The sequence below is a fragment of the Palaemon carinicauda genome, chromosome 14 (genome assembly GCF_036898095.1).
Source record: "Palaemon carinicauda isolate YSFRI2023 chromosome 14, ASM3689809v2, whole genome shotgun sequence".
Taxonomy (NCBI): Eukaryota; Metazoa; Arthropoda; class Malacostraca; order Decapoda; family Palaemonidae; genus Palaemon; species Palaemon carinicauda.
Window position 1 is genome coordinate 48,170,900 of NC_090738.1, and position 23,528 is coordinate 48,194,427.

Sequence of the window (23,528 nt, forward strand, 5' to 3'; positions counted from 1 at the left end):
GCCGCCAAGAAAGGCGACTTGAAATTTTGGGACCCGCAGCACTGTACAGTCTGTAAGGACCGTCTGGTCGAGGCGTTCAACGATCCTCCTTCAGCGGAGGTAAGGGACGCTGCTCGAGAGAAGCTACGCAAGTGGGTGCGTGGCTTCCAGAAGAACGCCACCGGACCGTATCTCACCACCGAAGATTTGAGGGCCTTGCTTTTCCCGAAGGCATCACCAGACTCAGTGGTCCCTAAAGATCAGATTCCCACCGTCCAGATAGTGGTGGAACCGGATGTGGTCATGGCTCAGTCCATGCACGAGTGCCGTTTGGATTCCGACAACGTGGAACGTATGTCGGAAGTGTCGGAGAACACGGAGAGGAACCTCATGGGCGACGAACTGGACTATGAGGAAGATCAGGTGGAATACCCTCAGTCGGAGCAGGAGGTCGCTCCAACACCCACCCCCACACCAACTCCTACACTGACGGATGTATCGCTTCCTTCTACATCCGCTACCCCAGATCCTACCCCATCCAACACCCAGGAGATCTTCAAGATGCTTGAGGCTCTCATGGATAAGAAACTCCGCGAGACGCATGAGTTCTTCAGGTCCAACATGGGAAGTTCGAAGCAACCGAAAAGGATTTCGGTTAAGGACCTCCCTGCATGCTCGGATACTAACCCCTGGAGGTATGCCGAGCACATGCCGATCACTACGGGCAAGATCTTCATAAGCGAAAAGGTCGGCTCGATCGCGCTGGAAGAAGTAGAATTCTTCCCAAACTTTGAGGCTTACCCGGACTGTTACGTCCGACTTAGATCTGAACCTGCCTCTAAAGAAGAGACTGAACCAAAGGAGGTTATAGTGTTCGATCTCCCAAAGGCCCAGGCTATGTTGGCCAATACAGTGAAAAGTAGGGGCTTCACCTGCTCAAAACTACCGGCACTTAGCAAGAAGCACCCGACCTACGTCGCACCAGACGATGCAACCTTCCCCTTCTTGGAAAAGGCCTTCACTGCGGTGCATAAGGCAGTGGAAGAAGGAAAACCTTGCCCTGCACTGGAGGAGTGCAGACCCTTCTCCCTGACTACTCCCCCTGATGTTAGACACTGGAAAGACGTCCAGTCAACATTTGTAGTGGGAAAACTAGAACCTGACGTCGCTGGTCGTCAGTTTAACGAGGACCTCCCAAAACTTAATGACCATCTCCTTCGTCGGGAACATGATACGAAGGAAAGGCTCGCCGCATCTATGTCCCTCCAAGTACAGCTCGAAGTCATGGCCGGTGACACTAGGGTCCCTAACTACTACATGATCCTCGCCAAAACACATTTGGCGACCGTAGTAAAGGATCTGAACAGCTTCACGAAGGTTCGTAGAGCCTGTCGTGAATTCGTGTTCTCAAGTGCTACAGTGAGACACGAACCCCAGAGGCTGATTTCCTCCAACATCTGGGGTAAGCACCTCTTTCCCTCCTCCCTAGTGAAAGAGATCACCGACAAGGCCACCACGGAGAACAGGAACCTTCTCCACAAATGGGGCATGTCGAAGAAAAGGAAATCCTCTAAGGACGACGGCCCTCAACGTAAGAGGAAACCCACAAACCGAAACCCCAGCAACGTCAACAGAGACGGCAGTTTCCGGGATCCGCTACTCCCCAAGTGGCAGCTCAGCAACAACAGACCTTTCAATTGGTCAGCCGACCGGTCTTATCACAGTCGCCGGTCTTCACCCCTGCTTTTGAGCAACAGTCAACTACCTTTCGTCCCAAAGGTAGAGGCTCGAACAGAGGTGCAGGCAGAGATGCATCTCGCCGTCCCTCCAGAGGCAGAGGAGGAAAGGGAGCTAGCGGCCGAGGTAGCAAACCCTCGGGACACCAGAAGCAATGAAGTGCTTCCGGTGGGAGGAAGACCCCGCCAATTCCAGGATCATTGGACCTTCGATACCTGGGCACACAGCATCATCAAGAAGGGTCTAGGCTGGAGCTGGACTCATCCACCCCCAACCTTCCAGCAATTCTTCCAACAGTCAACCCCCCTTCTGGAAGAATACGTCCTAGAACTCTTGAACAAGAAGGTGATAAGGAGGGTAAAGTCAACCAGGTTCCAAGGGAGACTGTTTTGCATCCCCAAGAAGGACTCCGACAAACTCAGAGTCATTCTAGACTTATCCCCCCTCAACAAGTTCATAGCGAACAACAAGTTCAAGATGCTGACTCTTCAACAGATAAGGACCCTTCTGTCTCAAGGTTCCTACACGGTCTCCATAGACCTGGCGGATGCCTACTGGCACGTTCCAATGAACCACCACGCTTCCTCCTACCTAGGATTTCAACTCCAAAGGAAAAGCTACGCTTTCAGGGCCATGCCCTTCGGCCTCAATGTGGCCCCACGGATCTTCACAAAGCTGGCAGACGCCATCGTCACACCGCCTTTCCATTCCCCAGAAGAAAAGGAAAGAAATAGCAGGGTTTGTCAAAAAACTGCTGAAATCCAAACGGATCTCAAGACGTCAGCAGGAACGAGTTCTAGGCTCTCTACAGTTCGCCTCAGTGACAAACCCAGTGCTGCGTGCACAGCTAAAGGATGCCGCGGGAGTCTGGAGACGTTCTGCATCCATCGCTCGAAGAGACCTCAAGAGACGGCTCCCAAACAGACTTCGGTTACTCTTAAAGCCGTGGTCGGAAGCAAAGGCCCTGAAAAGGTCCATCCCTCTTCAACATCCACCTCCATCACTCAACATCCACATGGACGCTTCGCTGGAGGGTTGGGGAGGTCACTCCCACCAACAACAGGCTCAAGGAACATGGTCTCCCCTATTCAAGACGTTTCACATCAACATCTTGGAGGCCATGGCGGTCCTTCTCACTCTGAAGAAACTCTCTCCGCCTCCCTCGATCCACATTCGTCTGACCCTGGACAACTCGGTGGTAGTCCGATGTCTCAATCGACAAGGCTCAAGATCGCCCCAGATAAATCAGGTGCTTCTCCCAATCTTCCGCCTGGCAGAGAAGAAGAAATGGCACCTGTCTGCAGTTCACCTACAAGGATTCTGCAACGTGACGGCGTACGCTCTATCTCGAACAAGCCCGATAGAGTCGGAATGGTCTCTAGATGCAAGATCCTTCTCCTTCATCTCTCACCAAGTCCCAGAACTCCAGATCGATCTCTTCGCAACGAGCGACAACAATCAACTTCCTCGATATATGGCCCCGTACGAGGACCCCAAGGCAGAAGCAGTGGACGCCATGTCACTGGATTGGAACAGATGGTCCAGGATCTACCAGTTCCCTCCCACCAACCTTTTGCTAAAAGTCCTCTCCAAACTGAGAACCTTCAAAGGAACAGCGGCCCTAGTGGCTCCCAAGTGGCCCCGGAGCAGCTGGTACCCCCTAGTCCTGAAGCTACAACCCACGCTGATCCCTCTCCCGGGCCCAGTTCTCTCCCAGCAAGTACAGAAGTCGACTGTCTTCGCTTCATCATCGAAAGTCAGGGACCTTCATCTCATGATTTTCTCTCCCTAGCCGCGAAGAAAAGGTTTGGAATCTCGAAGAAAAGTCTAGACTTCCTCGAGGAATACAAGACCGAATCCACACGACGGCAATACGAATCATCCTGGAGAAAGTGGGTCTCATTCGTCAAGGCAAAAAATCCTACGGAAATCACCATCGATTTTTGCATGTCCTTCTTCATTCACCTTCATGGACAGGGCTTAGCAGCCAACACGATTTCTACCTGCAAATCGGCCTTGACTAGACCACTACTGTATGCCTTCCAGATTGATCTGTCCAGCAACATCTTCAATAAACTGCCGAAGGCATGTGCTCGTCTACGCCCAGCACCCCCACCAAAACCTATCTCCTGGTCCCTGGACAAGGTGCTCCATTTTGCCTCAAACTTGGACAATGATTCGTGCCCTCTCAAGGATCTTACTCAAAAAGTTATATTTCTTTTTGCTCTTGCCTCAGGAGCCCGAGTCAGCGAAATAGTGGCATTATCAATAGACGAGGGTCACATCCTGTTTACAGACTCAGGAGACCTTACCCTCTTCCCGGATCCGACGTTTCTCGCGAAAAATGAACTAACCACCAATAGATGGGGCCCTTGGAGAATCTGCCCCCTGAAAGAAGATGCCTCTCTATGTCCGGTAGAGAGCCTCAAGGTCTATCTTCGTAGAACTTCTGACTTTGGTGGAGGCCAACTCTTCAAAGGAGAAAAATCGGGTAGCGACCTGTCACTGAAACAACTAAGAGCAAAAATCACCTACTTCATTCGCAGAGCGGATCCTGGCAGTACACCCGCAGGTCATGATCCTAGAAAAGTCGCATCATCTCTGAATTTTTTCCAGAGCATGGATTTCGAAAGCCTCAAGAGTTTCACAGGCTGGAAATCTTCGCGTGTTTTCTTCAAGCACTACGCGAAGCAAGTGCATGAAGTCAAACATTTCGTGGTAGTCGCAGGTAGTGTTATGAAACCTGCAATTAACTCTGCATAGAACAGTGAGTTACTTGGGACTTTAACTCTTCGGGTGTCTATGTTGACCCTCGTGTGATACATAGTGATTTCAGGAACGCTTAGTGTTTTTCATAGACTGTTCTTTACAAGGTGAAATGTCATAGTCGTCACATGAGTGCCGCATGCCTGGTGCATGATGTGTTTTTCCTTATTAAAGACTGACGTTCCTATGGAACCTGTGCCTTCTAATAATTTGAAATTTTCTTTCAGATTCAAGAGCGAAGTCTTTCATTACTATGTACATTATATTTTATTGTAAATTAATTTTACATCCTTTATTGCATTTATTTTACTATATCCTGCAATTGTGAAATAAAATTTCTATTTTATTACTTGTGCGTCTCACTCCGCTCCTACTCATACTATGAAATACATGGTTGTCATAGTTTCATTATCCCCTTTCTTTTGAAATAATGAAAAATAATAGGTTCTATCCATATTATATACTCACCTATGCTGTGTAATATTCCTAACTGAATACTTACTTGCGCTATATCTTCGAGACCAGATCGTTCTCTAGCTATGAAATACAGTGCCTAACCACCACTTTTCTGTTATTGAGAATGTTCCTATATGAATATCAACTATTCTGTCTTGTCTCCGAGATCTTCACGTTCTCTCCGCAGGGTGGGTAGCCCTTCGATGACCACTTTGATCTTCGGCATGGTCCGTTGGGACTTCTCTGCCAAGGGGGGCAGGAATTTTCAGCCCCACGGAACCTCTATCTAGATTACCATGCTTACTCTATTCAAAGCCCTCGGCACTTACACTAAAAGGGGAAAATCTACCACGATACATTGATTCTCTGGTATTCTTCCATCAGGACGCCATGGCTTGAGCCCAAAAAACGAATTTTGAGCGAAGCGAAAAATCTATTTTTGGGTGAGATAGCCATGGCGTCCTGATGGACCCTCCCTGCTACTTCGTCCAGCCTTTCAGGTCCCACCCTGTCCTGCTGTATCATGGTGATCGGCAAGCAACTGGCTTCAGGATGAGGATGGACGTGACGTCATTTAGCAATGGCGCCCGTTTGTTTACATCTCGAGTACCAAAAGTAGCCACGGACGAGATTAGCTGTGGAACGGCTCCCCAACTATTCTTCGCCCCTACACATCGAAGTGTTAACTCTATGTGGGGTGCAGATAGCTATGTGGCGCGTTAATACATGCGTCCCCTGTTGATATACGATGTCTTAAAGGGAAACCTTTAGGATACTCGCTCCAGAAGTTAGAATTCTGTGATAACCTGTGGTTAAATTCTCTGGGAATATCTAGTAGTTATTTACCCAAGGAAGCTACCAAAAAGGAACCTTCCATCAGGACACCATGGCTATCTCACCCAAAAATAGATTTTTCGCTTCGCTCAAAATCCGTTAAATAAACAAATAAATATATATGCAAAGTAATTATATATATACAGAACAATTATACATACACTTATATATATATATATATATATATATATATATATATATATATATATATATATATATATATATATATATATATATATATATATACAATAAAGAAAAATATACAGAAAGCTACAATGACTTTTTTTTCATAGTTCCATATACTGTTCAACTGAAATTAAACATTTTTCTAAAGAACGACGCAGTTTTATACTACATACAAATACAGTAAAGCAAGGGTACATTTAGTTTACTTGAACTGAGTAATATTGAATAGACGGAAAACAAAGAAATGTAGTTAAATGTTCGAGTCAGTTGACAAATATTTCTGCACCAAATCTTTAAGAAGAGAATTATTTACTTTTAATAATTTAATAATATTATTTTTAGAATGAATTGTGATATGCTTACCATAAAAAAAGATGAATTCTTATGATATTATCGAGATTACATCATGCCATACGCGTATGGGCCACGCAGAATCTCTCTCTCTCTCTCTCTTCACGCGGACATTTTTCCAGATTTTTTTTATCTTATTTATTTATTTTTTATGCCGCAACCCACATCGAGCAACGTGTATTATACAAGTTACCGTCTACTCCGTCTTACTAACATCGAGCAACGTGTATTATACAAGTTACCGTCTACTCCGTCTTACTAAAAGTAAAGTTAGTGTTTCCTCTGAAAGCTACAAAGGCACTTCACTCCTTTTCTTTGGCGAGTCAGGCTGTGAGGGGAAATCTTGGAGCACAGACATACTGCACCTTCCCCTACATGTGTACAAGTTGAGACTCGAGAGTGAGGCTACTAATAATTAATTCAAGTCTTCAACATTCCTGGGTAGACCGTAGAATCATAGATCCTGTATATGATTCCACCAAATTCGTGATTCATCACTTACCAGTTACCAGGTAGGCCTAGGCCTTGTGGAGAATTTTTATGTGAATGGCTGAGTGGGAACTTAGTCCACGAAAGTCTCCCTACGGCAATTACCCAAAGCTCAACAGGGGAGGATAATGAGCACTTACTCTCGGGACGCAAACGCCCTGCTAATACTTTACTGCCATAGATCACTAACCTTTCACTCTAAAATACAAAAGGAGGCAATTTTACTGTCCAGAGGCCGGAGAACTCCACACGTTAATTTGGAAATTATTTATGGCCTACTCTAGCTTTGTCAGGGCTAGAGTCATCTCACTCTAAGGCTCTGTTTCGACTCCGTCCCAGTGACCCCAGTGAGATGCTGTACAGGTATCTTACGTTAATGCAATTAGAGACAATAAAAAAAAAAGGGGGAACAGTGGAGTATAAAAGTATAAAGTAAAGTTAAATGGGGATCTTCACCTTCAAAGCACTAAGTAAAAGAGCGTACACTCGCTGATACCAACTTACCTGTTTAGAGTAGGTACTTTCAACACCTTGGGTACTTCTGACCCGTCCTAGTATAAATTGGTAAAATTCATATAATGTGGTTAAAGATACCAAAATGTGTAATCTATTCCAAATGATTTATTACAGAAAAAGGGGATGGAAATAACTTGATGATTTTAACACAACAAAATTAAAAATTGAAAAAAAATATCAGTAACTCAATTATAAGTTTTACATGTGATAAAATGAATAAGTGAATTTACAACAAAAAACTTGAAAACGTTAAACGGAATTAACACGTGGATTAAACCTCAAACAGAATAAATAAGTCAAAACATTCTGATCAACAATTTGTGCGGTAGGATGCTGTGAGGTCCCAACATGTGGTCAGTGACCTCAAGCAATTACCAAGATCAAAAAAAATATGAATACATTAATTTCCATGCACGCAGCCCGAAAAATGTAATGCCAAAATAATACCTAAACTTAACTTATGAGAAATTGAAACTTATCTAAAGGGGGAATGGCCATTAGTTAAACTCACAAGATTTTTATATGTTGTGGGCGCCCGTGTCCTAAATGTGGCGGTCTTCAGTTTGCTCACTAGGCCTACAGCACTTATTCTGCAGAGTCAACGGCCCCCTCCAAGCTCTCCAACTAGCCCCCAAGACTGGAACCGACGTGCTGTAGAATTAGCAGCTATGCACTAACACTGGTCATCTGCTTGACCTCTTCTACGACGTATTCTTGGCTAGTTATTGTGTAAGGGGACAGGCTAGTGATGGAGAGTGGGGGCACGAGGTTGACATTGGAGCCTGACTGGGCAGCTCCGTTTCGTACCGTGGCCTGTATGTTTGTGAGGTCGAGTTCAGGTCAGCTGCGTCCTCCTTCCTTCCCAAAAAAAAGCATATCTTGGTGCGTAGGCCTACAGTCTTGAGGTGCCAACTCTCATTTAGGACAGGCTCAAAAACCTTGTGCCTTGTGAATTTCAAGCAACACACTTATTTAGAATACAAGGAGAAATCTTGCAACTCCAGGGGGCAAAGATAATCCTAATTCTAAACAACTGGCATACAGAATAAAAATGAAACTAAAAGGTAATTTAGCAAGTCGGGCTTACGTGTGTGGACAACCATATCTCCTAGACTAGCAGACTTGAGTTGTAATTAAGAGATTTAAAATACTGTACCTAAATACTTACGGTAGAATAATGTATACAAACAACACAAAAGTATTAATCTTGGGACACTCGCTTAAGAAAGAGACATTACTCACATTTTTCCCTGCCGTGACGTCACGAACAATAACAAACTCTACGTATAAACTATGAAGAAGAAGAGTAGTGAAGAAAATTCTTCACAGGCCTAATATTTTGGTCATTGATTTAACTTACACAGTATAGATGTCGGAGGGTAGCCGATAGATCACATCGACATAATTTTTCTTACTAATAATAGTGCATGTAACTTGATGTAGGCCTAGCTGCCTAAGGTATTATTATTTATGATAAATTCCAATGGCTATGTAGATGTTGGCCTATGATCATAATGGTCTTTATGGCTATGGATAGTGACTGTGAGCCTAGATCTAGATAATAGACCTATGTTGTTATAGATAGGCTTTAGGCCTATGATGATTCATTGATCTGATACCATAACCATAGTAGGCCTTATTAGTTATTGCTAAAAATTTTCAACTTATAGATCAGTGGTAGGCTACTGGTTCCCAACCAGGGGGTGGGGGCCCTACCGGGGGGCAATTTGATTTTTAATAAGGGCGGATCTACTTCAGTTTTCGCTTCATAGAACTTATATAAAAGTGAACGTGTATGTGAAACGGAGATAACGGGATTAGATCTGTAATGATCTGTCGGCCTGAGCGTCCATGGGGGGCTTTTGGTTAATGGACATTTGCTTTTCTTCACACAAAAATAATAATAAATAAAATAAAAAAGATAAAAGAATATATAAATAAATAAAATAAAATAAGAAAATCACCGAACTTAATTTACCAGTGCTTAATATGTCAATGGTCTATGCTTTTGGTAGATATTACAGTTTTGCTTTTACTAACTAAGATTCATATAGTGGGTACAGATTGACCTTTAATATTTTGCTATATTATGCTACATATATATTCACTTTGTCTTCAGTGAAAAGGTGTTAGACTAATAGTTGTATTATGACTATAGGGTTCATCTATCAACTGACCAAGGAAAATTCTAAAAAAGATTGTGAAAATGTTTAATCAGATATTGTAAGAAAATTTTGTGTAGTAGTGTTTTTGGATATATTTATGCATAAAATGCTTATGATTTTAGCAGCCAAAGGAAAAAGTATAATATGGCATTTGTTTAATTTCATATTTGCGTTTCTAGAATTTACTGATGGTTATCCAAAAGATACTGGGAGTGAAGTGTACAGTAATGCCACAGAAACAAACATTATGAATAATATTACTTGTATTGCTACAAGAGTTAGTCCTACTACAACTATTATGACTGCTAGGCCTACATTTGCTACTACAGTAATACAGCTACTGCTGCTACCCCTCCTCCGACTTCTACTACTACAACTACTACTAATGATGTTGATTGTAGCAATCTCAATTTAAATGACAATTTACAAAAGCCTGAAATACAGTATGAGACCATACAATGAGGGTTACATGAAGAAGGAGAACCAACATTCACAACCATAAAACCAAATGGTAAGATATTACCATGAATCAATTTTTATTTTGTTTTATAAGAGATCAAAACAAAATATTTTCCCCAATAAATGGTCAGTTCTGAAATGCTATCAGATAAATAATATGTTTTTTAATATGTATATATATATATATATATATATATATATATATATATATATATGTATATATATATATATATATATATATATATATATATATATATATATATGTATATATATATATATATATATATATATATATATATATATATATATATATATATATATATATATATATATATATACAGTATATATAATTTGATAGTTATTCTTATGTTTATACCAATTGTTTTTGCACTGGATTATTAACTTTTGATATTTTTATCAGTCTATTAGCACCTTGAAAAGGAAAAAGAAAAACCAGTGTGGACTGATAACAAAGCAACGGATGCAGATTTGTAGACTTATGAAAAAAACTCTAACAAATGAAGGTAAGCCAAAAAAAAAATGTGATACATGTACCCTATCATCAACAATTATGAAAAAATGCAAGCAAATATATAAGTGGCACAGCTCTAGAATTTCTTTTTAAATACAAATGAAATTAGCAGGTGTCTCCAAATATGGTAGGAGATATTCACTTTGTCAAAAAAAATTTTCTCTTAGACTTTATTTAAAAAGTCCCAGAGCATATAACTTTATAAGAAAGATATTTACTTTACCAACAACGAGAATACTGAGGTACTTAAAAAAAAGAACCGTACTTTGCATCCAAGAATGATTTTACTGTAGGCTGAAATTTGTCTGTTTTTAAATTGTTTAAGATCCAAATAATAGAAGGTTGTTCAAAAATTTTAATATTCCCATCGAAATACCTTTTTTCTCACATGAAGGTGAAAATTTGTATTTCTCTTATGATACACCACACCTTTTGAAATGTATCAGAAACAATCTTAAGAAATGTGACATGCAGGTTGGTGGGCGAAAAGTGTCGTGGAAATATAGAGATTTTTTTTTTTTTAAGCAGATTCTCAGATAAAGCTACGGTTAGCACCAAAACTTACAGCATCACATATCTTCAACACTGGTTTTGATAAAATGAGAGTGAATCTAGCTGCACAGGTGTTTAGCCATAATGTAGTAGCTGATTTATTTACACATGCTGCATTAGGGGCATTACCGCAAGAAGCGGAAAATACAGCATTATTTATAAATGATATCGATGAATTGTTTGATGAATTTAACAGCAGCTGTGTATTTCATTTTAAAGAGAGGAAATGTGCAATTAGTGATAGTGATAATGATATTAATTTTTTATCTGAAAAGGCTGATATGTTGCCATGCTTAACTTTTATTGGAACTGAAATTAATATTCCATGTATAGATGGTTGGCTTTTAAACATCTCTAGCCTTAAAATGTAATGGAATCATATGAAGGATACGGGTTCTAATGAGAATGTAGATGTCATCCTGCTACAAGAAACCAATCTTCCAGCAGGAAAGAAACTAAAAATCCCAGGCTACAATGCCTACATCGCACCACAGATAGGCACAGACAGAGGCCTAGCTACATTAGTTAAAACTAGCATACCAACAACAAGGTTACACAACCCTATTCCCTGTGGCACCAACATAGAGACACTAGCAGTAACAATAACATTACTAAATCAAAAAATAGACATATACAACATATACAGAAAATTACATAGGGAGGATACAGGAGAGTTACAACTAACTCAACTCTTTGCTCACACAGAAAGAACACCAATAATTATCTGCGGGGATTTTAATGCACATCACCCCATACTATCATCCCCATCAAGGACAAACCCCTCAGGGGAACACATAGCTTTCGCCCTGGATGAATTTGAGGGAGTCTCCCTCCTAAACACAGGGCAACCTACACACATAAGAGGTGGAAGACTGGATCTGACTTTTGCCCCAACAGCCATTAGACATCTAACCAAGTGGCAAGTACACTCGACCCTGATAAGTGATCACTTTGCCACAGTGACAGAATTGGACTTACAACAACTACCTCCAATCCCACCACCCCCACCAAGATGGAACCAGGACCTAGCAGACTGGGTCTGCTTTCAAACAACCATAGAGGAATGGGCAATCAGCTACGTTCCTCCAGAGGACATAGATCAACTAGAAAAAGACCTAGTTGAGGCCTTTCACAATGCAGCCAACAGAGCTATGCCACTAAAAACAACACAAGGTAGTTACACTTACAAAGACTCCTGGTACTACTGCCCAGAAGTCAGAAGACTAAAAACCAGACTAAACAGAGTCACAAAAATATACAGAAGAAGATCCACAGTAGAAAACAGAGAGCTACTACAAACAGTCAGAACTGAAACAAATGAAAGAATCCATGAAATCAGAATTGAAAAATGGATGGAATGGTGTTCAAGCCTGTCAGGATACACCACTCTAACTCAGCTTTGGAAATGGCTAGGCAGAGTAGCCGGAAAAAAAGAGAAAGACACCAATTGCCACACACCCACACCCACATGAGGAGGCTGAAAGAATTGCAACATCCTTTGCAAACAGAACACTGTCAATCAATCTCTCCCCCGAAACCAGAATGCAACAAGAGCAACTGGCGCCATCAAGATGGGAAGAGATCAACACAGCCTGCCTTCAGCAGGATGACACAGACACCCCATACACAGTTGAGGAGCTAAGAGCAGTACAAAAGCCAGGGAAAGACACTGCACCTGGAGCTGATAAAATCACCTACACAATGATCAAACACATGGGTCCAGCAGGAGAAACTGCATTCCTAAGATTACTAAACAAAACACACCTAGAGCACATAAGGCCTCAAACCTGGAGACAACAAGATACACAGCCAATCCCCAAGCCAAAGGATCCAACAAATCCTAGGCCAATAGCCTTGGTATCCTGTATAGAAAAAACAGGAGAAAAAATGGTCTTAAACAGATTAAAGTACAAAATTGGCCCCCTAAACAAGCAGCTATATGCATATCAGGAGGGAATTGGAACCTCTGAATGCATCACAGATGTATTAAGCTGCATAAATCAGAACAAGGCAACAATAGTCTTCATAGACTTTGAAAAAGCCTTCGAGCTTGCAAGCCCAGTTGCAGTGCTGCAATCAGTAGCTAAAAAAGGAGTCAAAGGACACCTACTAGCATGGACTAAAAACTACATGCTAGGAAGGCAAGCCAGAGTCAAATTTCAAGGAGTGATATCCACATATCATGAATTGGAAAATGGTACGCCACAAGGAGGAATTCTAAGCCCCCTCCTTTTCAACATCCTCATGGAAAATATAGCCTCACTTCAGCTACCTGAAGGAGTTAATATATTTATCTATGCAGATGATGTATGTGTAATAGCTCGAGGGCCAGTCAGGACAATAAAAATGCAAAGAGCACTCAATGCCATCAGCCACAAATCCAATGAGCTTGGACTAAAAATTAACATTGCCAAAACAAAAGCAATGACAATCAAAGCCCCAAACCCCGTACAACCACTCACAATAGGAATGGAACCCCTAGAATGGGTGGACCGATACACATACCTCGGGGTAATAATAGACAAACAGCTCACTTTCAAGCAAGAGATAAAATATCTCAAGGAAAGAACAAATGCCAGAAATGCAGCTATGAGATATATGTGCAGGCTCAAGGATGGAGCAAATGAACACGTCCAAAAGAAATATTATCTAGCCTGTTCCAGATCACTAGTAGACTATGCCGCCCCAACACTCCTGGGACTAACAGATCTACAAAAAAGCACAATTGAAGTGATTCAAAACAATGCCATGAGGCTCATGTTGGGAGCCCCAATGTGGACAAGACTTTGCAACCTAAGGTTGGAAACCGGACTACCAACCCTCGAAGACAGAATTGCACTAAGAAATGCAAGCATAGTTGCAAAAATGTTCCTGTCAGACAGAGACTCAATCACCAAAAGACGAGTAAGAGAGGAACTATCCAAACATCCTGAAGTACAAACCCCAGATTCTTATGGCAAAGACCATAGCGATAACATCAAAAGACTTGGCCTTACAGAAACAATCCTACAATTAAAACCTGACACAGCACAAAGTACTATACACATTCCACCATGGAAAAAACAAGTTGCTAAATTCAACTACACCAAACTCCCAAGGGCAAAAGAAAACTGCACAATAGAAGAACTTAGAAACGCAGCAGAAGCAGCTATAACCTCTGTAGAAACAACAGGGGCACAGATCTACTATACTGATGGTACAGTAGATCCTGGAGAACATCCAATAATGTCTCCACCCTGCAGACAGAGCTTGTCGCAATACAGCAAGCATTAAAATACTCTATTGAAAATGAGGAAGGACCAGTAGTCATCCATACTGATTCACGATCCTCAGTGCAAGTCCTACAGCAGGACAAAAACAAAGAAAACAAATCCCTGATAGCGGACATTAAAATCCTCTTACATCAACATAATGAAAGAAACAGACTAGTAACTATAAACTGGATCCCCAGTCACATCGGGATACCAGGGAATGAAAAGGCTGATGAGCTAGCCAAAAGCACCAAACACATTCACAATGTACAGGTGCACATACAGCCTGCACTGCAACAAATCAAAAGCAAAATAAAGACACAGCTCAAGAACAACCTAATCAAGGAACTACATATGAGGATAGAGAATGGCTCTCCCTCTGCAACATGGTACAAATGGGCATCGGTACTAGAACCCCCTCCCATAGACAGATACACCCCAAGAAAACTGGCAGTATGTATACACAGACTCCGGCTGGGTTACAAAGCAAACTGGGAACTCCTAGATGACATCCAGACAAGGTGTGAACACTGTGATGTCATACCACAACAAGCTCTCCTGCACTATCTACTAGAATGCAGAGAAACAGCACAGCTACGAGGTGATCTACTTGTAGACACCAACACACCACATGCCATGAAAGAGGCAGCCACACTGGCAAAAGCAATTGTCGAAAGCATAGACACACATGCACAGTTGCTTTCAACACTACCTCAACCAAGGTAAGACCTCCTCATTCCATGCACCATCTCATCCCCTCATTGTAAAGCTCTATTCACATCACCCCCTTTCACTTCTCAACTAATCTACCACTTAAAATCTCTCTGCAGGGACCCTAGGGAGTAAAGGGTTGGACAACCCCACCTGCACAATTTTTCTCTAATCTTCAAAAGCCTTACACCCCCACTTTTCAAACTACCACTATCCGAGAAATGATGGCCCTCTACCACTACCACCATCATCCTTACCCTATCCACATCTTTTTTCTACTACTAAAAACCTTTCAAATTTCCATTAATGCAACTACCTTAAAAAATTTTTACAGATCACCTACGGGCCAACCAAGGGAAAGGCCCGTGCCAACAACAAGTGTTGGCTTTAATACCCCAACAACAACAACAACGGGTTCTAAATTCCTTTTAACTAACAGGATAAATCAAGAACATCTTGAAAATTTCTTTAGTGTACTACGAAGTTCAGGTGGAAGTAAGGACTCTCCAAGTTCATATGAAATTAAAACCATAATAAAAAATGCTTTATGTAACAATCTCATGAATGTTAAAGGAAATTGCATAGATAATAACACCACAATACTGCAATATTTGAAGATCTCTGACTTAGACACTAAATAAGAATTATTTTGAAAATAAAGATATTGTTAATTTAAATTGCCCTGTGACAGATGAGGAACAGGTCCAAGAATTTTTTTAAAAAACATTTTAGAAGGTCCAGTTGATAATTCACCAGTAGATTTGATAATTGATGAACCTGAAGATGATAAACCAAAGCAATTCGGGAATTTGTTTCAAGTTTCAACCCAAATAATGGTGATAATATTAAGACAAAACCATTAGTGAAAAAATCTATTTCAAGATTTTATTTGTAACTTTTATCCCTTTGTTCCCGGCAATAGTATTGACACACCTAAAGACAATATATCTGATTATAAGCACAATTTGATAGAGAAAAAATGCAGTAACTTACTTAGAAGGATATGTAGGCCTATGCCATAAACTTCTCAAACATTACAAATATGATGCATGTAAATCAGTACTTGCCTGTAAATATGGAAAAGATTTTGATTCAAATAATTTGACCTTGCTTCTGGGAAATCAAGATATGGAAAAAAAGATGCCTATGGTATCCAAGTACTATTATAACTAACATTATTAATTATTATGAATCAGCATTTCAAAGGAATATTGTAGATTTAATAATGAAAGACAATATAAAACATAATTTAACTAAAGTTATTAAACAAATTAATGTAGATGACCTCAACGTTTGTGTTGGTGCCGTAGATAAGGTGATAGACATATTTTTAAAAAATGTGTATATATTATTACGTTAAATTTCTCAACAGAACATTAGGGGAAAGAAAACATAGTGGTGGTAATTACTCAGGTCCCCGTAAAACAAGAAAACTAACAAAGATTTCACATATTTGATATAATTTGACTAAGGTTCGTGTTATAGAATAGTCTAAGCAATGTTTTTTTTTTTTTTCATAAAGCTATTAAAATAATATATTTCTCCCGAGCTGACATATTTGGCGTTAGGAACATGTTTAGTGGCATGTGTAATATTTAACTTTGATTTAACTTAAAAGTGCATAGATATTTTAGCATATTTGCCCTCCTGAGTAGTATTAGCCTACAGGAGTATACTGCTTCAAAATGTTATTTTGTTATTGTTCCTTGTCTTCTTATTTTTTTTTCTATTTCCTAAATAAAAACTAACATTTTACAGTATTTGTATACTGTATTTGTATTTTCATATACATTGAATGTGTATACTCCATGTGCTTTCTATGTTTGCATACTTGCTTTGTCTTATATTTGCACTATGTATCTAATTCTTGAAGGAAACCATGTTTCTAGTATTATGCTTTCTCATATCTATAATCATATTAGTTTATTTGCATGTAATTCATGTTGCAATTTTGGTTTGCTTGTATGTTCTTATTTTTACAATTTTTATATGTGCAATATTATTTACCGATTTATTTTTTTCTTATTCATGTATAATTTATTAAAGCTCATTTGCATGTGATTTATCTTGCAGTGTTTGGTTGGCATGTATGCTGCCTTATTTCTATTTCCAACCCCCTTTTGATTATTTTTATGTGTGATACAATTTAGTGTTATTTCGTTCTTTTTGTTTGTACATTTATACATTTATTAGTCTATAGTACTAAAGAGTATATCTGAGTTCATCATGCATTTCCGTTTCAATAAAAGAAAAAAAATACAATTGTGTTTTATACAGTAGCCTACAAACTGTAATTATATTTATGCCTACGCATAAGCATTTGTGGCTAAGTTTAACAAATCAGATATACAGTATATTTTACTTTATTCGAACGTGATATTGTAAAGAATATTTAAAAATATTATTGTAATATAGGCTACAATACTTAACTGAATTATAAGAGATAGGCTATACACTGTAGCTATGAAATTTCTGAAAAATAGACAAACAATTTGGAATTTAGTTATCTAAAATTAAAGAATATCATTAATATAAGAATAAAATATAGTGACGAAGTAATGCAATTTATGAACAAATATGTCGCAAAATTTACAATTGAATTCCATCCAGTATATTATTTTCCTTAAGCATTACCTCTCTGAATGGTTGTTAACCGTTCGCTCAATAGATGGAGCCATTCGTTTCGCATGTGGGTATCTAGCATCTTTTATTCGCAGTCTCGCACACTCTTTTGAGTGTTATTAGGCTGAGCGGCCCCTCCTTATCTTCATTCAATTTTCAGTATATAGTCCTTGGCCAAACCTAATACAAAAGTAGTTCACCTTATAAAGTTACAAGTTTACAGGAGAGGGTGAAAACTGCTTTTATAACATTTTTAACTAAAAATAATTTACTAAACACATTACAATCACCTGTAAAATGAATTATCCCACAGAGGAATAAGGATTAAATTTAGTCTCTAAACCCACATAAATGTTCTTTTGTAAAGAGACTACATTTAATGCAACGATTTTGCAATAGACAAACCACAGGAGGTTGTTTCAAATATAAATAAACATAAACGCATTTAAATGGAAATATTTTTAATAAAGTGTGATTTATATATTTTGCACTATAAAAACAATATTAATGGAAGGGAGAGCATGGATGTTGTTTGAATAAAAGGTATTAAGCCTCATGTGTGGGAGTTAACATGTCATTCATAACATTCGGTGAAGGAGTTAATATTTAACAGACTAACACTAACATTTGTCAACTGTATTGATAAGAACTAATATTTTATATTATATAATATTTATAGGGGAGTACATTGACTCCAAGAAGTAGGCCAGATCTCCTACAAAAATGGAAGAAGAAGAAGAAGAAGTAACTTACAAGCTCAAAGTTCTCTGATACACCATTCAATTGCCAATTTTTGGTCGCAAGCCACCTACCGTCTTGGTTCGCAAAATCCCAACCCATTAGTGCTAAAATGTTTTGTTGAAGGTTTCCTCGTTCAAGGAAAGTGTCCAGTTTGGAGATGAGGATCGAATTAAAGAGTGAGTAACCAGTAAATCATTACTTTGCTAATGTAGACCTGAAAGGGGAATGGTGTCTCGGTATGTATCATAACATAATTTCTGGAGAAATAGATAGAAGGGAAGTACCGAGACATGGCGTTCCGTTAAAAAAAATATAAAAATAACTTTGTCAAAAATTTGTGCCCATTTGAATTTTGGAAAACCAGGGTAGCCTATACTTGCATATTAAATTGTACGCTGAATTTCACCGTTAATACATCAGAAAACTTATTTTTACAAACTATTAACACTTATTTTTGTTGTAAGTAATCAATATTTTATAGTATAAGACAAGGTCCGGGGTTATCTTTGAAGGAAAATATAAATAAAGTGTTTGACTTCGTCATATGTTAGTGTTGCGAGTCGGAATTGTCAGTTTTCATAAGATGTCTTACGATACTTTAATGTGTCCCTGTTAAACTAGTACAGTAGAAACTGAATTTGGTAAATTTGTATTGTATTACAGGGTGTGATTTTGAACAGAAAATATATGTTTTCCTATGGTAAATAACGTGATTTAACCAAATTTTACGTTAATTTCAACCGCAAACAAACAGATCAACCAATTCGGCTAACTTTAAGTTGCCGATTTGTTTGCTGTTATTACGGATGAAATGAAGGTGAAAACCGGTTAAATCACGTTATTTCCTACAGGAAAACATATATTTTCTGGTAAAATGGTTAAATATATTCACTGTTGTCATATATGATGTGTTAAAATATTTAAATATAAGCACTTGTTCAATGGTGTCACCTTCCCCTACGAATGTACTTTGAACGATAATATTAGCAACGTTACCAATGATACACAGTTTTACCAACGTTGACGTATGGTACACAGAGTTACCAACGGCATGATGACATTACTAACGATAGCAATGCTAGATATTTCCATACGTATTTTAAATAATTTTTCCATATAAATTTTACTCAGTTTGTAAAAAGTACAAAAAGGGCACAGAACCTAACAAACCCACCTAACCTAACCTAGTAGTATGACAGGTCACAAACCTCAGATATTTACTGGGAACGGTAAAATTCTCCATATTACGAATGATACACAGAGTTACCAACGGTACGGTGACATTACTAGCGATAGTAATGTTAGATATTTCCATACGTATTTTAAATAATTTTTCCATATAACTTTTACACAATATATAAAAAGTACAAAAAGGGTACTGAACCTATTAAACCCACCTAACCTAACCTAGGAGTTCCCCGGTCACAAAACACATATAATGACTATTGAGGAAGACGTCGAAACTTGCGGGTCACGGGAGGGTGAGACTGACGGCTTAACTCCTCGTGGATGGATGAGGGGCATCGGGGTCTTGTGGGTCTAGGGGGTCCATTGGCTGTTGTATCGGAGGGTAGAGGCGACTGGCAGTAATGAAGAAGTGGTGCAGTAACGTATGTTCTGGGTAGTAGTGGGTAAAAAGGAACCTGGAAAAATATTGCATGAAATATTCAGTCTTCATTCCAGGTCTCTGTACCCACTCCTACACTTCTCTCCAGAGACGTTTTATATTTTGTGTATGGATGGTTGGGTCTTGGGGGTCAACGAAATGTTCAGAATGATTAATAGTTTTATGTTTGTAACCAATTTTCAAACGAGAGTTGTAGGCAGACCACTTATCACTGATAATAACACTGCCAGGTTTGATATATTTCTGAATGAGGGGAATTAGAGTAGCAGCATCACGTTTAGTAGAAAGGGAGGGAACTAAAGGGATAATGAAAAATTTCTTTGATTCATGTTCAATACCCCCAAAGACCCATAGGGCACTTAACAGTTTACCACGGTTGTATTTAGCTTTACAAAAATGTGATTCGTCTATTTCAACTATTACTCCATCACCACCAATTGCCTCTTGATTATCGAAGAAGTGTTCGGTAACCTCTGAACAGAAACTTCTCCAATCGACACTAGAAGGATATGTCGATACCCTCCATGAGGGTCTCATGGTCCCAATGTTTATGTAAAAAGTGGTTTGCAAATAATATCTTCCATGGGGATAGACGACTTTTTCCCAAAAATGTACCTTTATAAGAAGTAACGGTATAACCACAACGACGTTTCTTTTTGGTTTTAGGTATTTTTGTTTTGGTATTACAATAAAACATGTGAATATCTTTCCTGTAAGATAGGTAAGATAGGAGGGAACGGCACTTGGGGCACTGATCTACATCAGATGTTGGCAGCACTCGTTACTGTATTTTTTCATGAGATAATCTTTGCAACGGCGCCTCCAAAGTTTAGCCTGATATACTGTTTTGTATTTTCCTCCGATTATTATACATTCAAGAAGGTAATGTATAGAGAAGAAAAGGCTTGTTTTACGATTATATATCGTTTCTCCACCATGTTTTCCCCACCCAAAACCCCGAGTTCCCACTGGGGGTCCCCCATTATCGTAGGATATAGATGTATATATATTTCTGAAACTATTCATTTGCGATGGGAACGAGTGTCATTTTCGAAAAAAAGCGTACATTTTTCTATAAGAAAAAGTAGTTGTTTTCCTAGGTTACATTGTCCTGTAATACACTACAATAAAACCCTGAATTTCATAGTTAATGCATCGAAAACATAATTCAAAAAGCAAAGAACGTGCATTTTGCTATCCACAACAAGAACATGTTATACTATAAGGTAGATTTCCCAACCTTAAAATAAAAACTTGAAACCAGCCCAAGTTCTGTAATTCGTGACTTTTTGTTATAGCAATAAATGCTCTTGTACCTATGTATCTAGAATCCAACTGGAAGCCTGTGTAGTGGGTTGAAACAGACCCGGTGTAGAATTTCAAAAGTTGTCAATTGAAGAGGGAAACACTGAACACCTAAGGATCATCACCTAACCTAACCTAAGAACAGTATCCTTACCTATCTGGGAGGATGCTCATTTAGACTGCTGTATCCTTAGCTTACCCTAAGACTGAGTATCACCCCTGTGTTTGCTTCCCAACCGATTTCACTCCTGGCAAGATAACACTAAATCATCATGATCTGTAAATTTGAAAAATGGCATCATGCTGTTTGTTCCGTAACCGAAATACAAACCACGCTATTTACATAGGGTTTTACTTTCGGCGTAGCTGAAAGGACGAGCCATTAGAATTTAACGAGGGTGTATTACCCCCGCGCTAGTTAGCAGGGGGTTAGGGGAGTGGTAGCTAGCTACCCCTCCCCCCTCACACACCGGTGAACTGCTTCTCTTCACTTTTGGCTCAGACAATGAACAGACGTCTCTGTCTTTGTCCTCGCATGGCAGCCATTAATGCTTTGTCTTACTAATTACTTACTTTTCTTATACGTAATATATATGTAAACATTCTTATGTTTATGTATATATTTGAGTATAGAAATACAGTAAGTTTCCTTTTCAGTGTTTGTGCTGTGTGTGTGTGTGTATAGGAAGTCCACTCATTGTACGACAACTTCTCCGTGTGGTCTCAGGCCACTACGGTGACTTTTTATGGGTCGCGATCTCTCCCTTGGTCCTTCGGTCGCCCTTCGGCGGCCGCCGTGGTGAATCGTCATCGCTGGACTTTACTTACTAATATGTTTCTCCGCTGTTCCTCCTTCCCTACGGGGAACTTGGTCTATCAGCGTGGGGTACTTGGGAGTTTTGTTTGACTACGGTCTCTCTCTCTCTCCTTGAGTTCGTTCACCCTTTTATTACTACTACGTATTACGGTAGCTTCCTTCCCGTTGCGGGTTGAGTTGCTTCTCCGTTTATTTTGTCTCAATTATTTTTTGTTCCGTAACTGGAATACAAACCACGCTATTTACATGGGGTAATTACTTCGGCGCTGCTGAATGACGAGCCATAAAGTTTTAACGAGGGTTTCCTAGTTAGCAGAGGGTTAGGGAGTGGTTGCTAGCTACCCCTCCCCTCTCACACACACCGGTGATTAGCTCACTTTACTTTTGGCTCGGAGAGACGACAGACCTGTCGGCGCTCTTCTCTCTGTTGACTGCCATAATTTTTGTTTGCTTTTTCTTTTCAGTGTGTGTGTGAAGTTGGCCTCTATTACTCGTTATGCGTACGTGCGCTGGACTTCCCGGCCTCCCTTGTGGGACCTTTATGTCGGGCGTGGACACGGACCCTCACTCCTTATGCCCTCAGTGTAGGGGCCAACGGTGTGATAGGTCTAACTTGTGTATTGAGTGTAGGGAGTGGTCTACCTCCCAGTGGGAGAGGTTTGCCGGCGATGTAAGAAGAAGGCTAAAAGGGATCTTTCTCCTTCCGAGGCTTCTCGGAAGAGAGAAAATCCCAGGTCGTCTTCTTCTGACGCCCTTTCCAACTCCGAAGCTCCCGCCTGGGCGGCCTCTTCCGAGAGGCCAGCGAGTGGTAGCGTAGACCGTAATGTTGTTGATGTCATTAACCGATCCCGTGGTGAGGGAGAGGTCGTTGCCTCCCTTAGCGAGGCGCCTGCCCCTTCCCCCTCGGAGGAGGTAGTTGTTTCTAATGATGATCTTTTTCAGCTTTGGGCTTCCTTGGGGCTGCAGGGTTCCCCCTCCAAGGAAGTCCTGTTTGACATGATCAAACGGGGTGCGGCCGCCGAACAATCGTCAACTTCAGTGGAGTTAGATCCTCTGTCTGTGGTTGACGTTGTTGTGTCGGAAACATCTCGTGGGCCTGGCCAAACTCCCGTTCCTGTGGCTGCGGTAGCGGAAGGCTCTGTCTCCCCCTCCGAACATACTTCGATGGAGGAGCTTAGTCCCACGGCCTCTCCTTCCGGCGAGACTCCTTCTCGGGGGAGTTCTCTGGTAGAGACGCCTCTTTGGAGGCCCATTGATGGTCAGCCTGCTGATCCCACGGCCCCTCGTGGGTGTATAAGGCGGAAGGCTCGTCCTCCCCTTCGCCGTAGAGGCCTTCCTTCCCACTTCAAAGGGGTTAAGGGGCGCCTCTTCGGCTCGTTGTCACCACAGTCCTCTGCGGAGGAGACGACTCGCCGCTCTCCTGTACTGCCTG

General features: G+C 40.3%; 1 long non-coding RNA gene across 1 annotated transcript in view; it reads left to right on the plus strand.

Annotated features, from left to right (window-relative positions):
• The first annotated feature begins 6,652 nt into the window (after positions 1–6,652).
• LOC137653188 (uncharacterized) overlaps positions 6,653–23,528 on the plus strand; it is a 71,593-nt gene continuing 54,717 nt past the window's right edge. Inside the window, exons 1-2 of the long non-coding RNA XR_011046420.1 lie at positions 6,653–6,821; positions 18,286–18,523. This is a non-coding gene — a long non-coding RNA (uncharacterized lncRNA). The remainder of the gene's footprint in view (positions 6,822–18,285; positions 18,524–23,528) is intronic.